The sequence below is a fragment of the Molothrus aeneus genome, chromosome Z (assembly GCF_037042795.1).
Source record: "Molothrus aeneus isolate 106 chromosome Z, BPBGC_Maene_1.0, whole genome shotgun sequence".
Classification (NCBI taxonomy): Eukaryota; Metazoa; Chordata; class Aves; order Passeriformes; family Icteridae; genus Molothrus; species Molothrus aeneus.
In genome coordinates this window covers 74,280,678-74,301,028 of record NC_089680.1, presented here as the reverse complement: position 1 = coordinate 74,301,028, position 20,351 = coordinate 74,280,678, and positions in this window count along the sequence as shown.

Below are 20,351 nucleotides of genomic sequence, written 5' to 3'. Positions count from 1 at the left end.
TAACACAGGACTTAAAATTAGTATTGTATTTTTTTTCTATTGGTCATTATTTGATTTGGGGTTTTTTTCTTGCAGTTCGAATGTTGCTTGGTTGGTTGGATTTTGGTTGGATTTGTTTTGGTTTTGGGGAGTGGTGGTGGTGGGTGGGTACGTGTTTGGTTTTTGAGTTGTTTTTTTTTTAATATTACTATCCTTCCTCCTTTCCTGGCACTTTTCTTTCCTGGAACTTTGCTTCCCTTCCTTTTCCTTTCCTTGAAATTTCCTTTCCTTGCCTTGAAATTTCCTTTCCTTGAAACTTCCTTGAAATATCTTTCCCTTTCCCTGAAATTTTCTGTCCTTTCCTTGAAATTTCCTTTCATTTCCTTGAAATTTCCTTGCCTTGCCTTGAAATTTCCTTGCAATTTCCTTGCCTTGCCTTGAAATTTCCTTTCCTTTCCTTTCTTTGAAATATCCTTTCATTTCCTTGCCTTAAAATTTCCTTTCCTTTCCTTGAAATTTCCTTGCAATTTCCTTTCCTTACCTTGAAATTTCCCTGCCTTGAAATTTCCTTGAAATTTCCTTGCCTTGAAATTTCCTTGCAATTTCCTTGCCTTGAAACTTCCTTGAAACTTCCTTGAAATATCCTTTCCTTTCCTTGAAATTTCTTTTCCTTTCCTTGAAATTTCCGTGAAATTTCCTTTCCTTGCAATTTCCTTTCCTTGCCTTGAAGCTTCCTTGAAACTTCCTTGACATTTTGTTTCCTCAAATTTCCTTTCCCTAAAATTTCCTTGAAATTTCCTTGAAATTTCCTTGAAATTACCTTTCCTTGAAATTCCTGTCCTGGAAATTTCCTTTCTTTGAATTTTTCTTGACATTTCCTTTCCTTGAAATTTCCTTGAAATGTCCTTTCCTTGAAATTTATTTTCCTTGAAATTCCCTTTCCCTTCCTTGAAATTTCCCTTTCCTTTCCTTTCCTTTCCTTTCCTTTCCTTTCCTTTCCTTTCCTTTCCTTTCCTTTCCTTTCCTTTCCTTTCCTTTCCTTTCCTTTCCTTTCCTTTCCTTTCCTTTCCTTTCCTTTCCTTTCCTTTCCTTTCCTTTCCTTCCCTTCCCTTCCCTTCCCTTCCCTTCCCTTCCCTTCCCTTCCCTTCCCTTGAAATTTCCTTGAAATTTTCTTTCCTTGAAATTCCCTTTCCGTGAAATTCCGTTACCCTTTCCTTTCCTTTCCTTGAAATTTCCTGTCCTGGAAATTTCCTTTCCTTGAAATTTCCTGTCCTGGAACTTTCCTTTTCTTGAAATTTTCTTGAAATTTCCTTTCCTTGCAATTTCCTTTCCTTTCTTTGAAATTTCCTTGAAATTTCCTTTCCTTTCCTTCATAGACTTTTCCCTGTCTTTTTGTTAGAAGCCATTAACATTTTGTAACAGCCTTTCCTTTCAAACACAACCATTCCAGTATTGTGCATTTCCTTGCTTATTACAATTTACTTTCTCCAAACAGAATCTTCACACCGCCACATTGAATCTGAAGCAGAGGGGTCACCACCTCCTCCTCCTCCTCCTCCTGCTCCTGTTGCTGCTGCTGCTGCTGCTCCTCCTCCTCCTCCACCTCCACCACCTCCTCCTGCTCCCACTTCTGCTCCTCCTCCTCCACCTCCTCCACCACCACCACCTCCACCTCCACCACCACCACCACCTCCACCTCCACCACCACCACCTCCACCTCCTGCTCCTGCTCCTGCTCCTCCTCCTCCTCCTCCACCACCTCCACCTCCTGCTCCCACTTCTGCTCCTCCTCCTCCACCTCCTCCACCACCTCCACCTCCTGCTCCTGCTCCTCCTCCTCCACCTCCTCCACCACCTCCTCCACCACCACCACCTCCACCACCTCCACCTCCACCTCCTGCTTCTGCTCCTGCTCCTCCTCCTCCACCTCCTCCTCCTGTTGCTGTTCCTGCTGCTGCTCCTGTTCCAGTGGGTAAGTGTGCTTTGTGCTTTTCAAGCAATTAAAGTCACTTGAATGTGGGTTCCCAGACAGCATCTCCCTTCATGCTGCACAGCTTCTCTGGGCAAACAATACTTAAATATAAACTCAAGGGAGTAGTAAAACTAGTGCTAAGAGAAATGTTCTGAGACTTTTTTCAGAAGAGAAAGGGGATGGTGGAAGCTAACACATGGATTAAAATTATTACTCTAATGTTTTCTATTATTGGCTCCTATTTCCTTGTGGGGTTTTTTGGTTTCAGTTTGGGTTTGGATGCTTGGTTGATTAGAATTTTTTGGTTTTGGGGAGTGGTTGAGGTGTGTGGGTGGGTGTTTGATTTTTGATTTTTTTCTTTTTTTACTTCTTTTAATTGCTTGCTTGCTTTCTTTTTAACCAAAGGCTTTTCCCTGTCTTTCTGTTTTAAACCATTGACATTTTGTAATCACCTTTCCTTGTAACCATAACTATTTCCATTCTGCGCATTTCCTTGCTTATTAAGACTTACTTTTACTAAACAGATCTTCTTCAGCCTCACATTTCACCCCAAGCAGCTGGTAGAGCTCCTGCTCCTGTTCCTGCTCCTGCTGGTAAGTGTGCTTTTCAAGCAATTACAGGATGTGGGTTCCCAGCCAGCATCTCCCTTCATGCTGCACAGCTGCTGTAGGCAAACGCAACAACACTTAATTGTAAATGCACAAAACACTGAATTGTAAATGTAGCATTCAATAATGTAGCATTAAAACTAGCACAAACAGAAATGTTCAGAGACGTTTTTCAGAAAAGGAAGGGGATGGTGAAAGCTAAGACAGGGATTAAAATTTTTGTAATTTTTAGTAGTTTTTTTTTTCCTAGTGGTCCCCATTTGCTTGGTTATTTTTATTTTTGTTTGATTGCTTGGTTGTTTGGATTTTTTTGGTTTGGGGGAGTGTTGGTGGCAGGTGGATGGGTATTTGGTTTTTGATTTTTTTTCTTTCATTACTATTTTTAATTTTTTAAAAGGCTTTTTCCTTTCTTTCTGTTTTAAACCATTAATGTTTTTGCAATAGCCTTTCCTTGCAACCACAACCATTGCAGTTCTTTGCATTTCCTTGCCTTTTAAACTTTGCTTCTCTAAGTTGTAGAAATTTGTCAGACTGGGCTTTTTTCTTGTCACCCTCTGTCTTGCATTTTTTTTCTTGGAAAAAGTGTAGGACAGAATTCAGTAAATGTGGACCTCAAATAATTGTAACTTTTTCTTAGTACTGTTAATAGTGAATAGTTTATTTGCTTTGAAACATGTGAATGTTCTTACAGTGATAGTAAGTAAAGTAAAATCTGATAGTGTCGTGGGTTTGACATTGGCTAAAAGCCAATGCACCTACAGTGCATTAAAAGCCAATGCACCTATAAAAAATCCTTTACTTATTCTCCTCTGCCACAGTTGAGCAGAGGAGGGGGAAAGAACAATTAAAAAGCTCATGGGCTGAGATAAGGATTAGAAGTAAAACACTTTAAAGGCAAAACAGGCTCAAAACTTTAAAATATATAAAGAAAAATCTGTTAATGAAATTTAAAAAGAATCATGAGATTTAAAACTCTTCCATAGCCCTTCTGACCAACCCTTCCATAGCCCTTCTGACCAACAACAGAGGGAGACAAAACATGGGGCTTTTAGTCAGTTTGTCACTTCTAAAAGTCTGTCTTCAGTCTGCTTAGGGAGAGGTGGTTTTTTTGCTATGCCATGGAGTCTCTTCCAAAGGAGACAGTTCTCTGTGAACTTTTCCAATGCGATTCTAATTTTCACGAGTAGCAGCCCCGCCCAAATTTGCTGCAACATGAGTCACTCCCAAGGGCAAAGAAGTCTTCCCACAACTGTTTTTTCATGAGCCTTTTGGTTCATGGGGTTTTGTTTTAAGGATAAGCTGTTCTAGTATAAAAGCAAAGGTATTTTTCTTCTATCTCTGGAAGCAAGGCATCTCTCTCTCTTTCAAGTCTTCCATTTGATCACAGCTTCTCAGCATCCACACATTCCAGGATGAGCACCTTTTTCTCACAGGCTGCAGGTGATTTCTGTATTCTCCCACACACTTAATGAATTACAAGGAAATAGATTGTTGTGTTATAGTCCTCACCACAGCTTGCAGGAGAATTTCAGCTCTGAGGCCCAGAGCACCTCCTCCTCCCCCTCCCTCTTCTGCACCAACCTTAGTGTCGCCATGTTGCTCTCCTCGCATGTCTTCCCCTTTTCCTTTTCTCTGACTCAGGAGAGAATTAGTGTTTGTAAGTTCATTTGTTCTCAAGTTCTATCAATTGAAAAGTTTTATAGACCTCTGCAGCGTTGAAAGGTTGATCCCATGCAGGCTTCACCCTGGGCAATTGCTCGCCATGCCCCTCACACTGATCACACGGCTCCCGCCGGCGCCATGCGGGACGCGCCAGCTGCCAGCTCCACTCAGTGCCTCTCTTCATGCGGTGCACCAAAAAGGGGAAGAAAAATCCACTGCCACTACTTCTGGTCCTTCTGTTGGCAGCATGGCTGGCTAAAAGCGGCTAAGCAAATAAAGTTCACAGTGAGCCACACTGAGACAGCCGCACCACATGGCGCCACCCTGGCTGTGCCCATCTTGGCTGCGCTGTCCTGGCCACATGGCCATCCCTGGACCAGGAAGACCCTGGCACCCACCTCTCCAAGGAAGAAAAAGAGAGTTCCCAAGGTTTTGTCTTTCATAAATAAATTATCATAGAGGCATTACAAGCTTTTGTAATTGACTTAGCAGTGTGCCTGTTCTCAGAGGGAGACAGCGATTGGTTTTGCCTGGCATGGAGGAAGCTTTTAGCACCTCCTCACAGAAATATCACTTTCATGGCTGGCTTCTTCCCTCCTGACCAAAAATAAACCCATGCAAAACCAACATATGCCACAAAAGAGAATTTTCCAGCTACTGAGATGATGGCAGACATGAAAGAATGGAGATATCAGTACAGGCAAAACAGAAAATTACACTGACAGTGTTTACTTATCTGGAAGTGTCTATAATACACCAAGCAGTGATGTCTCCCAGAAACTAATTTTTTACAGGAGTATTAGCAATTCGTACCTGATTTTAATCAACTGAGCATCACTTGCCAACATTACTACATAGCCAAGGAATGCACATATCCCAGTACAAATGCTCTCCTTGTCATTACAACTATTACTATGCTTACACAAGTAATAGTTGTAACCAAACATTATTAATCATGCAGTTTAAAATAATAACAACGATATGAAACTCATATTATAAATCACATTATGTAACTTAGGACAAAGTTTTCAAAAACACATTAGTTCAACCCCACACGTGCTATTTGGTAAAGAAAATGCCTTTTCTATGCAAAAATTGTTTGATACTCAGTATTCTAGTTATGTGAACTTTTAACTTGTCACGCTGTTGTAACATACTTGAATATTACAGTAATTTAATTAAAATGTTGCCTGCAACAATATGCCTGACTAATATTTGAAGAACATTAAGTGTTGATTTCAATTAATAGTGAAATATATCCAAAAACAAATAAATCCCTTCTGTGGCCAACAGGGCAAGTGTTCCCCAATAACAGTGACAGGGAGACTGTAGAAAAAGTGTGTTTACTTGATTAAAAAACACAGCCTTGGAATTATAATGATGAGGGATAAAAGATCTCTGTAAGTATTGTGTAGCACATCAAATAAAGTGCCATTGTTTTACAGCCCTTCTGAGGGCAGGATACTTGTGCTAATGTCCTTTGTCTATTAAAGATTAGTATCTATAATCAGGTGCCGTGTGTTTCAAAGAAGCACTTAAGAAGCGAATAGTTATAAGTACTTCACATACATACCCTTGTGAGAGGTATTTAACAGGAAACGTAGATTTGCTCTTGATTTGTTTTTCTATTTTTATTATTCCAGCACACAGGGGAGAGCTTAGACTCAGAACCTATACTGTTTCTGGAACTGACACAACATCCACTGTGGCACCAGACAGAACTGTGCCTGTACCCAGGGTACCTTCCAGTGTGGTACCATGCAGAACGTGCACTCTGTATACAGCTGACAGACTCTCCAGTGTGGCACCAGACAGAGCTGTGCCTGTACCCAGCGTGCCCTCCAGTGTGGTACCACGCGGAACGCGCACTCTGTATACAACTGACAGACTCTCCAGTGTGTCACGAGACAGAGCTGTGCCTGTACCCAGCGTGCCCTCCAGTGTGGTACCATGCAGAACGCGCACTCTGTATGCGACTGACAGACTCTCCAGTGTGGCACAAGACAGAACTGTGCCTGTACCCAGCTTGCCCTCCAGTGTGGTACCATGCAGAATGTGTACTCTGTATACAACTGACAGACTCTCCAGTGTGTCACGAGATAGAGCTGTGCCTGTACCCAGCGTGCCCTCCAGTGTGGTACCACGCAGAATGTGTACTCTGTATACAACCGACACATCATCCAGTGTGACACCAGACAGAGCTGTGCCTGTACCCAGCGTGCCCTCCAGTGTGGTACCACGCAGAATGTGTACTCTGTATACAACCGACACATCATCCAGTGTGACACCAGACAGAGCTGTGCCTGTACCCAGCGTGCCCTCCAGTGTGGTACCACGCGGAACGCGCACTCTGTATGCAACTGACAGACTCTCCAGTGTGGCACGAGACAGAGCTGTGCCTGTACCCAGCATGCCCTCCAGTGTGGTACCATGCAGAACGTGCACTCTGTATGCGACTGACAGACTCTCCAGTGTGTCACGAGACAGAGCTGTGCCTGTACCCAGCATGCCCTCCAGTGTGGTACCACGTAGAACGCGCACTCTGTATACAACCGACACATCATCCAGTGTGACACCAGACAGAACAGGTTTTGGATCATCAATGGACATATCCTCCCATGCGATATCCGACAGAAGTTACAGTTTGTCTGCAAGCAGCATACCCTCCAGTGTGACACCAGACTGTCCAATATGTCCACTGATGACCCAAAACCTAAGTACGAGTTTTGGATCATCAATGGACATATCCTCCCATGCGATATCCGACAGAAGTTACAGTTTGTCTGCAAGCAACATATCCTCCAGCGGGACACCAAGCAGACCAAGCATTGGGTCATCAAGGGACACATTCACCAACCTGACACCAACCAGAAACAGTACTGGGTCATCAATGGGTGCAGCCTCCCATATGACAGGGAGCAGAACTGGTACTGGGTCTTCAGTCAACAAAACCACGCAGAACTAGTTCTTTGCCTTCAATCAAGTCTTTCAGCCTGAAGGTCTTACCCAGCACCAGAAGAAATCAGGGAATTCAATTATTGGATGTGACAGTTTTCTTGAGCAGTATCCTAGCTTCTCTTCAGAAGAAAAAAAAATCCAGCAGTGTAAAAAGACCTAATTAAAGCATAATTAAAAAAGGAGTAATTTTGTGTAGTACTTTGAACAGTAATTTTGTGTACTACTTTGTGTAGTAGTTCAATGTATGTAGTTTTTGGTTGTGACAGCTGTAGGTGGCCAAAGGTGCACAGATAATGTGGCATAACAAGACAGCAACTCAACCAGCCTAATCCATTGGATAGTAGAAGCAAACAAGTCCCCGGGTGTGTTACTGATAGGCTGGATTCAAGTTCAAACAGGGGACTTTAGCCAATCCATTTGAACCATGAATGCACCCATATCATTGGCCAGTGAGCTGGCGGAGCTAAAACCCTTGTCCAATCAGCTATGTAAGAGTGGGAAATTTGAAGCCCCTATAAAAGAGGGTGCCTTTTGTTGTTTTCCCAGCTTTTACAGAGACGGGGCAACTGAGAGGCATTTAAAAAGATTTGATTCCATTATCAGTCTAGATGAATAGTGAGACACAAGAGATGTAAAACTCAATGCCATTCCATCAGAAGCCAACCTATTTCCTGGTTACAATACCTTATAAATGTTTTTCAACCTATTAGCTTTTGCCACAAAATGCTGCTATTACCTCTAACACCAATCACCTCTATTTTTCCCCACATGGTCCTGCTACAATGCATCTTTCACAGTTCTAATTCTCTAAAATATCTAGTCTTTTTGCAGGGCCATATTTTGAAACTTGTTGAAACCTTTTTCTAGTACAGTCTCTCTCTCTCTCTCAGCAACGTCATTTCTATTCCATGGCCTTCCTAAGTCAGCACACCTTATCTCAGTGTTTGCATACAGGTGTACAAGACTGTGAGCTTTCTGTCAGCTTGTGAGAATTCTTCACAAATCCATTTCCCACAGCCATTCAATAAGCATTGGCTGTTGCTGCATGAGCTCAGTGTGTGTGTATGTCACATTCCTGTCTCTACCATCAGTGACTTTTGTCTGTAATTTCATATTTTTATGAAAATATGCATTCATATCTTCACATTTCTGTGTTTCTAATTATTTGTATACCTAAGCACTTGTTTTTTTTTTAATTCTTACTTATTGCAGTGCTTTATTTTTATGTAATATATTTTAAAATGTTATAAAAAACCACCTTTTGGGTCATTTTCCTCATTCTTAAAAAAAATATCCACCAGCCATTTTAGTCTCTGTCTCTCGAAGTTGTTTCATAGCTGTCTATTTTAAACCAGGACTAAAGTACTTTAATAGAATTGAGAGAGGTCCATGAAATGCACACCAGTGATTCCTCTTGTGGAACGTCATAGCCCTGCCTTGAAGCTCTTTTTTTATTGGTGTTTTTTGTTTGTTTCTTTGGTTTGTTTTTCTCTCCTCCTCATCAATGTAACTGCAGCCACATATTGAGTTGCAAACTTAGGTCAGATGAGCAGAATAAAAACAATGTGATGGGCCTTTGGGAGCACTCTTGCTGATCTTTCTGTTTTTTCCGTTGAGCAAGACTCTGATCCAGGCAAAGAGATTGCACTTGGTGCTACACAACCATTTGGCAGGAACTCTGCTGATTTCTAGGAACAGCTGGAGGCCTCTGTCTCCCCAGGATGTTTTGGCTGTCCCAGGCTTTGTTGGGTTTTGGCTGCAAATACCATTGCCTTTGCTTTCTGATCTAGAAGTACCATGGCTGGGCAAAAACTACTGTTTTTATATGTGGGCTATATATTTCAAAGGCAGTTTGGTCTGGAGTTTGTGAATGAAGGAGACCTTTATCTAATTCCAAACCACATGAAAAAAAATCATAAAAGAGAAGTTCTCATCCTTAGCAAACAACTGACAATTCAGAAGGGAATGTAGAGCTTATTTATGGAATGAAAAGGAAGGGAATCTTCCAATGGAGTTGTGGTTTACGGAGTTTTTATTCTCACTCCCACTCACAGCTGGCACTGGAGAAAGCCATGTCCCTGGAAGTGTCAGTGTCTTCTGTCTGCCATGAATTGTTTTGCTGCAACAATCAGAGGCATCATGGTGGAGAGAGGCTCAGCTGATGTTAGGAACAGGAGCTGCCCCAAGGAGAAAAAAAGAAATGAATTTTTACTTCCCAAATCCATCTCCGCACAGGCTCAAGCAGGATTCCTCTGGTTCCCAGAAATACAAAGAAATAGGGGTGAGAAGGCCATCTGGACATGCGTGTTCATGCCCAAGATCTTGCTGATGCCATTTGGGTTTTGCCTTTTTTTCTATGTTTTCTATATTCTTTGCATATATGTTTGTAGCTCTGTATCCTACTGTATTAGTGACCAGTTCTCCTAATACTTTTCCAAGTCCTTTCCCTAAGCAGAAAGACAAAACAAATTCCAGAGCTCCAAGCGCTGGGGGATCCAAGGCCCTGGTGCCATCTTGGTTCTTCCTGACACACAAGAACAACTCTTTGAGATGCATTTTAATGGACAAAGTACAGCCAGTGCCAAGAGGGGGGACTCCAGAGAAGGAACTTGACCTGGGGAGGAATTGCATCACCACTTGTTGTCCTAATTAGTGCTTTTTATCAATGATGCTAATTTCCTAAAACCTACAAATATGTACTCATCTCTGGAGGGAGGGGGCTTTTGTGGACATCTTTCCATAACTGCCCCTGAAAACCTCCAAGTGAAGATCCATTTTTTTATTATCTCCCTACTAAAATTATCTCTACTTTCATTTCCAGGCTGGGAAAAAGGCAACATTGCCATCACAGGCAAACGTGGCTCATAATCTCACTAATCCATTCATCAAGGTATCTTCAGTTTGCTGCCAGGTCTTTGGGAATGCTGCTTGCTGTCCAAGAATTTTGTTCCTTTCAGGAATCTCAAGATACTTGCTTAAGTTCCCCTTTTCTACAGACTTGGGCTATTGTTGAAAAAAATGAGGGGCACAAACCATTGCTTAGGCAACTCCAACAAGTCTAAGAAACGTTGATCCCAGTAGGTCTTAGGCCCTCGTTCTGTCAATTGACAGGAGTGTTTTAAAGGACATAGACACCAATGGAAAGAAAGATCGTATTTTACTAGGAATATTAAGGCAACAGAAAAGTGAAACAATACATTCAAAAAGACTGTGTGCTTGGCTTTAGTGACAAGCGAAAACAGGCAAGGTAATCTCATTACTGTATGAGACAGGACAGTGATTGAGAAAGATCCATCACCAATGGTCTGAACGCTTTACCATTGTCCAGAGTCCACAGTTGCCATGGAGCCCCATTTCATAGAGAGGACCTGGAGAAATCTTCCCAGCAGCTGGTAAAATCCTCACCTGTAGCTGAGTGTCCAAATTCACCCTGAAAGTGGGTCCAGCTTTTTATAGGCCCAAATCACCAAGTCAAAGTGACTTGATTACATCTTTAGCATAGAAACACGTGGATCTGATGGCACACTTCCTGACCAGCAGAGGCAGGGGCTTGGCCAAAGCCCAGGCCTTGTCTGGAAGTTTCCCTTAAATACCCTATGAACAAGCCTCTATTCATATCAGTTGGGAAGATTTCTTAAAATGATACATTTCTTGCAGATATTTACACAAGGTTATGTGTAAGTTTCTGAAGCACTTGTTTGGTGTTAAACGGCTAGCATAAACAATAATGATGGTGTTACTCCCATAACGCCCAGGGTTCATCTTATAAGTCAACTTTGGCTGAGGCCTGCTGCTCAGACCTAACTACCTCAGCCCTCTTACTGTGTTCACTTTCCCAAGCAAAAGTTGTATTTGTTTAAAGTTAAATTGTAATAAGCAGTATTTAATGATACTCAATTTGTGCTACAGTAATTTCAGTTTTATTAATTTTTTTTTTAATCAAAATGTATTAAATTTAAAATGCTAAGCAACAAACTCAGGCCTAGATTTTCTATACTGTGAATATTTGAAAGGGTTAAAAGGTTAATGTGAGGCACATACTCAGGCAAGAATCAGATACATTGTACCCAACACAGAAGCTAGCAATAATTAGCCACAAGCTAAAGACACAGGATGAAATGTGGCAAGAAATACAGAACAGAACTTGCAAAAATGAAGGACAGAGCTTGCTAAAACCAGTGAGGAAATCACTGAAACAGCCAACAAGAGACTGCACATGCCTAGAGGAGAAATGTGAAAAGGGCACGGCGATGAAGACCTCCAGCCTTCATCAGGAGACCACCGAGGAAGATGGGGAGCCTTCCTCAGAGGGTCCACAGCAGTGCACTGCGCCTGTGCCTTGTGCATGCTAATGAAAATAGTGAGTTTTAAGAAATAGTTTGCATAACCACACCTTTTCTAAGGAAAACTATGAATCTGCATAAGCCTTTCTGTGTTTGCCTTTATTTTAAAAAAGGGCCAAGTCTCTGATATCTTGGTTAGAAAACAATTAAATTGAGAGTACAGAAGCAGTTTAAACTGATTTTCTCTTTTTTTCTATAAGACTAGCATAAATTATGTTCAGATTGAAGCAGTGATGAAGAGAGATCATTTGTGAGCAATTGTCCAAACTTTGCAGCAGAACTGCAACTTATACTGTTCCATCTTGTCCTGGTTTTAGGGCAAATTTGGGAGAAAACCTCCAAAAGTGGCCCCCTAGAAAGACAACCCACACAGCCCCTCTCCCCAACTGGTTCAGGAAGGATTTCCTCGGAGAGAAGTGGAAAGAACCTGTTTATTTAACCGGCAAAGCACTCCCCAGCACACAAAATGAACAATACCAGATGATAAGACTGATTCGCTGCTCTGAAGAGATGACAAATTCAGAAAGTCTCCCCGGTGGCTGGTCGCTCTGTTATCAGTCCCTCCGGCGCTGGAAAGGCTGCAGAGTAGCCCTGGCAAGCTGCAGAGTACGATGTTTCCTCGGTGTGTCCCAGGGTCCCGGTCTGGAGCAGGTTCAAATGGTTCCAAGAAAAGGGAAAGAAAAACAGTCCAGGGAAAACTCGGACTGCCTCAGCCAGCTAAACTAACTAACTAACTAACTAACTAACTAACTAAAAAGCAAAAGGAGCACGGTGTTCTGCCCCATCCATGCCCAGACAACAACAGTGGAGTTCTGTGTTCCAGCAGACTGTGGAGGAGTGAGTGAGCCTGATAGCAAAACTCTGCGTTTCTTCTCCCACTTTGCTCCCAGAGCCAGTCTTGAAGGCACAGAATGTAATATCTAGCATAAACAGAACAGACAGCTGGGGATACAAGCATCATAACATCACCCTAGGACAGTGATACAGGTACAGAAAGTGGTGGAGGTCCTCTGGCACTGTGCATTTATAGAGCAGGTCCCTTCCCACACAGGTCAGTCAGGAAGAAGCTTCTCCTGCTTTGTGCAAGGGAAACTGATAACCAAACACTGTGTCATCAGTCTCTTTTGGAAAGAAGGAAAACTGGATGATTTACAAACAAGCTGCTGAGCCTGAATGGAGCCTGAGCAGTGGAGGACAGAATGGACACAATAGATAAAGTCCTCACTGAAGAAATAATTGCTCCTGTTTCTCTGGTGCCAGCTGTAACAGTGCTCCACTGTCAGAAATTCTTGGGAGGAAAGTATCATTAGGGATAATTTTCTTCCTCTCTCTTTTTCATTTCAGTTTTCTTTTATTATTTTATTATTTGGATTTTTATTTAATTTTTTTATTACCCCTTTTCCATTTCCATTCTTGCTTCCTCCAAACTTGTTCCGAAAGTTGGAGGAAGCAAGAACGTCTCCCGACTTGTTCCAGCAACAGCCAAGGTCACATCCACTGAGTCTAAGTTTGTGCATCCACTGAATTTGGATGGTTCTCCCTTCAGTGCTTTGTTCTCCCCTGTGAGACAGAGTGGAAATTTTCCAGAGTAGAAATCCATTTTGATTTAGGTGAAATGTACATCTTTGAGTTAAGTCTGTAGCTTGAAAACATAGCTGTTTAGTCTGACTGTCTGTTCTCATAAAAAACCTATGCTCAGAGGAACTTCTGCAGCTGAAAGACAGAGATAAGGGGGGCAGACAGAGAGACTGTTACGAGAGAGGGCAGCCTGACCCAGGAGTTCTTTCTGATAAAGAAGAATTAGCATCAAATGCCACATGAAAACAGTAGAATGGATATGTATGAACCTCTTGTGAAATTGCATGTATATGTACTTGAGAGGGGGATAAAAAAGGATCTGGAGTTCCCAGAGGTACAGCATGTATTTTGAGGGGAGTGGTCCCCACATGCGTCCAGCGGTGTTATAGACACACCGGCTTTACAACTTTCATAAAAGTTGTGAAGTTTGTTTGCTTCTGCAAATCTTTTTGGAGCCAGGCAGGAGACCATCTCTGTTCTCGCAGGGGCAGAGGGAAGACAGACCTCCTGAGGCGTGCCCTGGGATTTTCCTGGATGACCTCTGCCTGTCTCAGTTTGCCTCCTGCAGAGACAGACAAGAACCTGCTGGTGTGCAGAGGTAAACACGGTATGTATTGAGGAGCCCTGGGGGAGAGAGAGATAGGACAGCTGAATGAGTCACTCAAAGACATCTGAGTGCTCAGCCTCATTCCTGTGCCAGCAGGTAGACCAGTCAATGGGGCGGCTGGACTAAAAACGGGGATTCACTGTTGAATAGAGCGACCACTGGCAGCTCTGGGGGTGAGTCAAGTGAACCTGTGTGTGTGTTTGTGGTGTCCGGACATTGTATGGTAAATGCATTTTGTGGTTAATGTTAGAGTCTTTGTGTTGTGGTTTGTTCTGTTGGTATGTTCTGTTGCCCCTCACTTATATTCTGTTATGGTTCTGCCCAAATTCTCCTCCCCTCACCAGTTATATGTCTATCACCCAGCTCCTCCCCGGCTACCCTGGTTACAAATGTATCCTCTTCATTCTCCACCCCCGGCTGCCTGCCAGTCGCTCAGCACTCCTGCCCCTTTCTCTAGAAACTTCTAGCAGGGTGTCGAGTGATTGGCTAAGGGGCCAGGGTCCCTCCCTAAGTTCTCCACTAGTGGTTCTTCCTTCATGTCAATCACTTACGTATCGCCCCTCCCTGGACTCCCATTCGTTCCTAAGTTGTTACTACCCCTACCTCCCACTCCCTTTAAAGCATGATGTTTCCCTGCCCTTGGGGCTCTTCTGTTCTTGGCCTCCTTGGGGATCCAATAAGCCTGAACTTGCCACCAACTGAAGAGTCCCCTCTTATTCTCACAGGTTGGAGCTTCTGCACGGCCACGTCCTTGAAAGGTAGTGCTGTCACTGTAGTGTGAACCGCTAGCCTTAGGCGCTGTGCCCAACACAAGAGTTGGGAGAGTGCCCCCATTGGCTGCAAGCGGGCTGGCCAGCTAGCCGGGACGTTCTCCATCGGCCAACCAGCTTCATCTTTGTAATTGTGTGAGTGCGTGGTGTATGAAGGAGAGCAAGTAAGTGAATATACCTACAGTGCAGGGGGGTTTCCACCCACCACTGAAGCAGCTGAGTGAGACCTGAGGCGCCAGCTGGGGCAGGCTGGGGGGGCAGGGAGCGCCGGGCAAAGAAGTGGAGCAAGTGGAGTAGCGTGGGTGAGGACATTTATTGTGTTCAAAGGTGGCGATTTGTGTAGATTGTGCACACTTTAACCATGGCTAGATGAACTCAAGGAGTTCCTCTGCCCCAGTGGTTTGGACTTGACACCTGGGAGTTTGTGAATCCTGTGAAGTATTGGATAGATAGAGGAGATGAATGAGTTCATTTAGAGGGATTTATTGGACTTCAGCTGGTACTATAGTAAGTCTGGACTGGGAACAACTTGCCATAGAAGATTTAGAATTCCCTCGACTGATAAATGGAATAGCCTGCCACTATGGCCGCCTCCTGCCGTGGCTCCTGCCTCTGCTCCGGCCTCTGCTCCTGCCCTGTGCGCACAGACACGGCCGAGGGCTGCCCGGCAGCTCCCTGCCGCTCCGCAGCGGGCCCAGCCGGGCTGCTGCTCTCTGCGGCCTCTGCCCGCTGCTGCTGGCCCCGCCGCGCTGCCGCCTGCCTCTGCTGTGAAATACAAAGCTGTGTTTCATGTCAGGTACAAACAGGCGACGCGTGTATTTGTGAATGCGAATGTGTGGACCCTGACAATGGGAGAGCTGTGAATTCTAAGAATAACTGAGGAAAATCAAGCATGGAAAAAGGCCTTTGAACCTATCTTTTGTTTGCAATTAACCCTGGTTGATTTAGGAGCATTGGAATTAAAGCGTTAAGGATGTAGCTTTTTGCTTGTAGTTAATCCCTAAAGAGCTCTGCAATAATAACCTTTTGAAGTATAATTTTAGAATATTACTTGTATCCTTGAAACTATAGCTTTGGAATATATATAAAAGAAATATGCTTATCTCACGCCTTATTGAAGCAGGGAAAAAGCGCTTGAGAAAGGAAGATGATCATCACCTCAAGGATTTATGGTTTCAACCAAAGGGAAGCTGGACATCACTGTTGTTAGGTTTATAGTCTCTGCAATTAAAAGGTGGACCCACATCTGGGGAGCTGGACTCCACCAGATGGGATTTGTCTTTCTTCTTTTGGAAACTGGACCGCCACCATCTGGGGTACTCCTTTTGAGACAGATCCTGAGAAACTAAGATCACAATAGTGTATAGAATTGTGATGTAATAATTTGGAATAAAAATTGCTGATGAGTAAAAAATTGGCAATAGAAACTGCTGAAAAACTACTGATGAGTAGCCCTATAAATACCTGAAGGGGGCTGGGAGTTCACCGAGAGCATGGTGGGGTTGAGGGGATGGAGGGGGCCAGCAGGGAGCACAGAGGGCTCCGGGACTGCAGCTGTGCCAGGCCTTGGAAGCAATTCTAGAGCCTCTACTTTTGCCACAGCTGCAAGGAAGACCTTGAGGACAGCCAGAGACTGACGGGAGCCAGCAGGGAGGAGCTGAAGGCCAGCAGCAAGAGCAGTGAACAGGGACCGGCTGCTGCCAGCCTGGAGAGAGCCCGGCTGAGGCCACAGGCCCGGGGAGGCAGGCTGGGGCTGAGGCTGGCGTGGGCTGTGGCCGTGGGCACTGCCCGGCGGGGCAGGAGCGGGCCCTGCCCGTGCTGGGGCTGCTCAGCGCAGCTGCCCCGGCTGGCACAGGGGCTGTCCTTGGGCAAGGCACCTGTGCCGGCAGGGCCCGGCAGCTGTGCCGGCTCTGCCGGGCTGCCGGGGCTGCAGGACAGTCCCGCTGCGGCTGCATTCACCACAGCCTGGCCTGCTCGGCTGCTTTCTCTTTCCGACCGTCCTGGGGAGGCTCTGACATTTCCTCTTCCCTGATGGAAGTGCAGCTGCTGCCAAAGGAAATGTCCCCATACTCACTCAGTGTTCCCTTTGCTTGCCAGATGTCCCATCTGCTGTCGCTGTCCAGGAGAGCTGCTCTGCATGGGAGGAGGAGACCAAGGGAGAGGCTTTGAAGATGGGGCAGCTGGGATCCCTCTGCTTGGAGCTCTGTTTAAAGATACATATGGACTTGCATGTGACAGGGATTGTTATATGGATATGTACATATGTAGCCTGGTATTTGTACTGGCATATTTTCTATATATATGGTATTATATTTATGAAAGTAGTATGTATATATGTACATGCATACATACATACAGGTTTGCAGTTACATATTTGTGTGTATATGTATCTAGTTCTTTATGTATGTTGTAATATCTGTGTTTAGATTTCCATAAGTATACAGTTGTGTAGGTATCTATTTGTATTGATGTAGTTTTCGGTATATGTTTTTTTAAATAGCTATATTGGTATTTGTATTGGCATATATGTCTGGTTTTATATTTTTAGCTATATATTGATCTATTTCTATAGATGTTATATTTACATATATATCCGGATGTATAGCTGTATAGCTATACAATATAGATGTATATTGTATCTATGCAGTAGTACAGTTATTTAGATTGGTAGTGCTCTTTGTCCCTTTATAAATAGGTTTTTTATGTATCTGATTCTTAAATGTAATATGTAACATTTAATCTATATTAAATTTTACATATTACATTCTATATGTATAATCTATAACATCTGCATATTGTGGTGGTTATATATCTATTCAGTTCTATTTAAATGTGTATGGAGTTGTATAGTGGTGGAATTCTATTCATCGAGTTCTTGGTATTACATAGAGATTCTGGTATTTTTGTATTTCTATATGGGCTGTACACTTGTTATAATATGCAATAAATTCAGTTGGTAATTTTCCATTGATCTTTGTGTATAATCAATGTTTTGGTTTTCAATAGATTAGTTTTTGTTCAAGGAAGTTGATATTTGTATGTTTCTAAATAGTTCCAAGATTCAGAACCTATACTCTGTCTGAAATCTGTTGTGGTGTGTTAAGTTGGTATGTTCCATTCCCCCTTGTTTGTAAGGGTTCTGCCCTGGTTCTCCTCCCCTCCCAGTTGCTGTCAGTTTTCCTAAGTTCCTCCCTAGTTACCCTGACACCGAATGTATCTTCTTCAAACCCTGCCCCGGCTGCTTGCCAGTCACTCTGCACGCCTACCCTTTTCTCTAGAACTTTCTAACAAGGATGCTGAGTGATTGGCTTAGGGGCCGGGGCCCCTCCCTTGGTTCGCTACTATTGGTGTTCCCTTTAAGTCAATCTCCTGTATCCCACTCCTCCCTTTATTCCCATTCCTTCCTGGATGGTTCCAGCTGTTGTATTGTGTTCGGTTAAAGTTGGATTGTTCTGTTCCCCCCGTTGTTTGACAATGGTTCTGCCCCGGTTCTCCCTCCCATTTCTGTAATGTCTGTCACCCTGTCTCCACCCCAGTTAGTAATGTATCCCTTTCTCAACCCCTCCCCGGTGCCCTGCCAGTCATCCTCCGTCCCCACCTTTATTGCTAGAAGTTTCTAGCTGGGGAATTAGATGATTGGTCCAGGGACTGGGGTCCCTCCTCCGTATTGCCCCCATTGGTATTCTCCCTGTGTCAGTCCTTCGGATCCCACTCCCTACTCTGTTCCTATTGGTCCTAGGTCTGGCACTTCCCTTACATTCTCCACCCTTTAAAAACCGATGTAATCCCTCCTCCCTTGTCTTCTCCTGCTGGTTCCCCTGGAGTCATTAAAGCCTGGATAAAACCACAGTTGGAGTCCCCCCTCTCGTTCCACTGGCCGCAGCTTCTACTGGATCTCGTCCTGCACAAGGCAACGCTTACAGCCGCAAGCTGGGCGTTGGCCTTAGGCACTGTCCCGAAGCCTGCTATCGGGACAAGTGCCCCTTGTGCTGCTAGCGGTGCTGGTGGGCTAGCTGGACGTCTTACTTTCAACAGCACAGCTGCATCCAGCCTCTGCCGTCCATACCCTTTATAACCTGATGTAATCCCTCCCCCGTCCTCTTCGGTTCCTGGCCCCCTCTGGATCTACAATAAACCCAGACTAGCCACCACTGAAGAGCGCTCTCTTTCTTCCTGAGGGAAGAGGTGCTATCGCGGCCACGTCCTTATCAAAGGCAGCACTGCTGCTTTAACACAGAGTGCTGACCTTAGGCACTGTGCCCGACATTTAAGCTGGGATAGTGCCGCACGTTGGCTTCAAGAGGTGCTGGCCCGCTTGCCAGGGCATGTCCCGCCAACGGCGCTTAAGAAACTGACTCGGGCTACGGCAGTACAACGCCCGACAGAACCTATGACCTGTCTGAAAGCGACTCAGTCTTCACTTCGTTGCCCAGCAGATCTTGGGCTTTGTCAGGTGCTGCGCCCGACATTGAAGTTGGGATAGTGCCCCCCGTTGGCTTCAAGCGGTGCTGGCCCGCTTGCCAGGGCGTATCCTGCCGACAGCGCTTAAGGAACCGACTCGGGCTAGGGCAGAATGACGCCCGACCAAACCCTACGCCCTGTCTGGAAAAGACTCACCCTTCACTTCGTTGCCCAGCAGATCCTGGGCTTTGTCAGGCACTGTCGCCTGACATCGAAGTTGAGATAGTGCCCCCCATTGGCTTCAAGTGGTTTCTGGCCCGCTTGCCAGCACGTCTCCTGCTGATGGAGCTCGCGGAACTGACGCAGTCTACGGAGGAACGATGCCGCCCGAGCGAACCCTGCACGCCCATTCTGGAAGGAACTCAGTCTTCACCTCGCCGCCTGGCGGATCCTGGGCATTGTCAGGCGCTGTTGCCCAACATCCATGTTGGGATAGTGCCCCCCGTGGCTTCAAGTGGTTTCTGGCCCACTCGCGAGGGCCTGTTTCGCCGACGGCGTTTGCGGAACCGACACGCGCTACGGCGGGATGACGCCGCACGAGCGAACCCTGCACCCTGTCTGGAAAGGCCTCAGTTTTCACCTCGCCACCCGGCGGATCCTGGGCCTTGTCAGGCGCTGTCGCCTGACATCCAAGTTGGGATAGTGCCCCCGTTGGCTTCAAGTGGTTTCTGGCCTGCTCGTGAGGGCCTGTTTCGTCAACAGCGTTTGCGGAACTGACGCAGGCTACAGCAGAATGATGCCGCGTGAGCGAACCCCGCACCCTGTCTGGAAGGGACTCAGTCTTCACCCCACAGCCCGGCGGATCCTGGGCCTTGTCAGGCGCTGTCGCCTGACATCCAAGTTGGGATAGTGCCCCCCGTTGGCTTCAAGTGTTTCTGCCTGCTTGCCAGGGCGTGTCCCACCGACAGCGCTCGCGGAACCGACGCGGGCTAGGGCGGAACGAGGCCAACCGAGTGAACCCCGCGTGCCCGGTCTGGAAGGGACTCAGTCTTCACCTCATCGACCGGCGGATCCTGGGCCTTGTCAGGCACTGTCGCCCGACATCGAAGTTGGGATAGTGCCCCCCGCTGGCTTCAAGCTGTGGAATCAACTGGGAATTTCTTCACCTTTAGAACATAAAATTCTATCATATCACTAAAACAATTCTACAATATAAGAAAATGCAAAAACCCTGCAATTAAAATTCAAGTCTAAGCAGCTGAGTTTCAGCAAAAGTCCATGGTCTGAAGATGTTCCTCTTTGCCATATCTGAAAGTTTCTTTTAGTACTGAAACAGGCTTGCTACAGAAAAGTCCATGAATAGTTATCAAAAGTCCATTGACAGTCTTCAATTCAAACAATTTTGAGAAAAGTTCTGAAATGTCTTGTCACAGCCCTGCATTGAACAACTGTATTGAACAACAATTTGCTGAA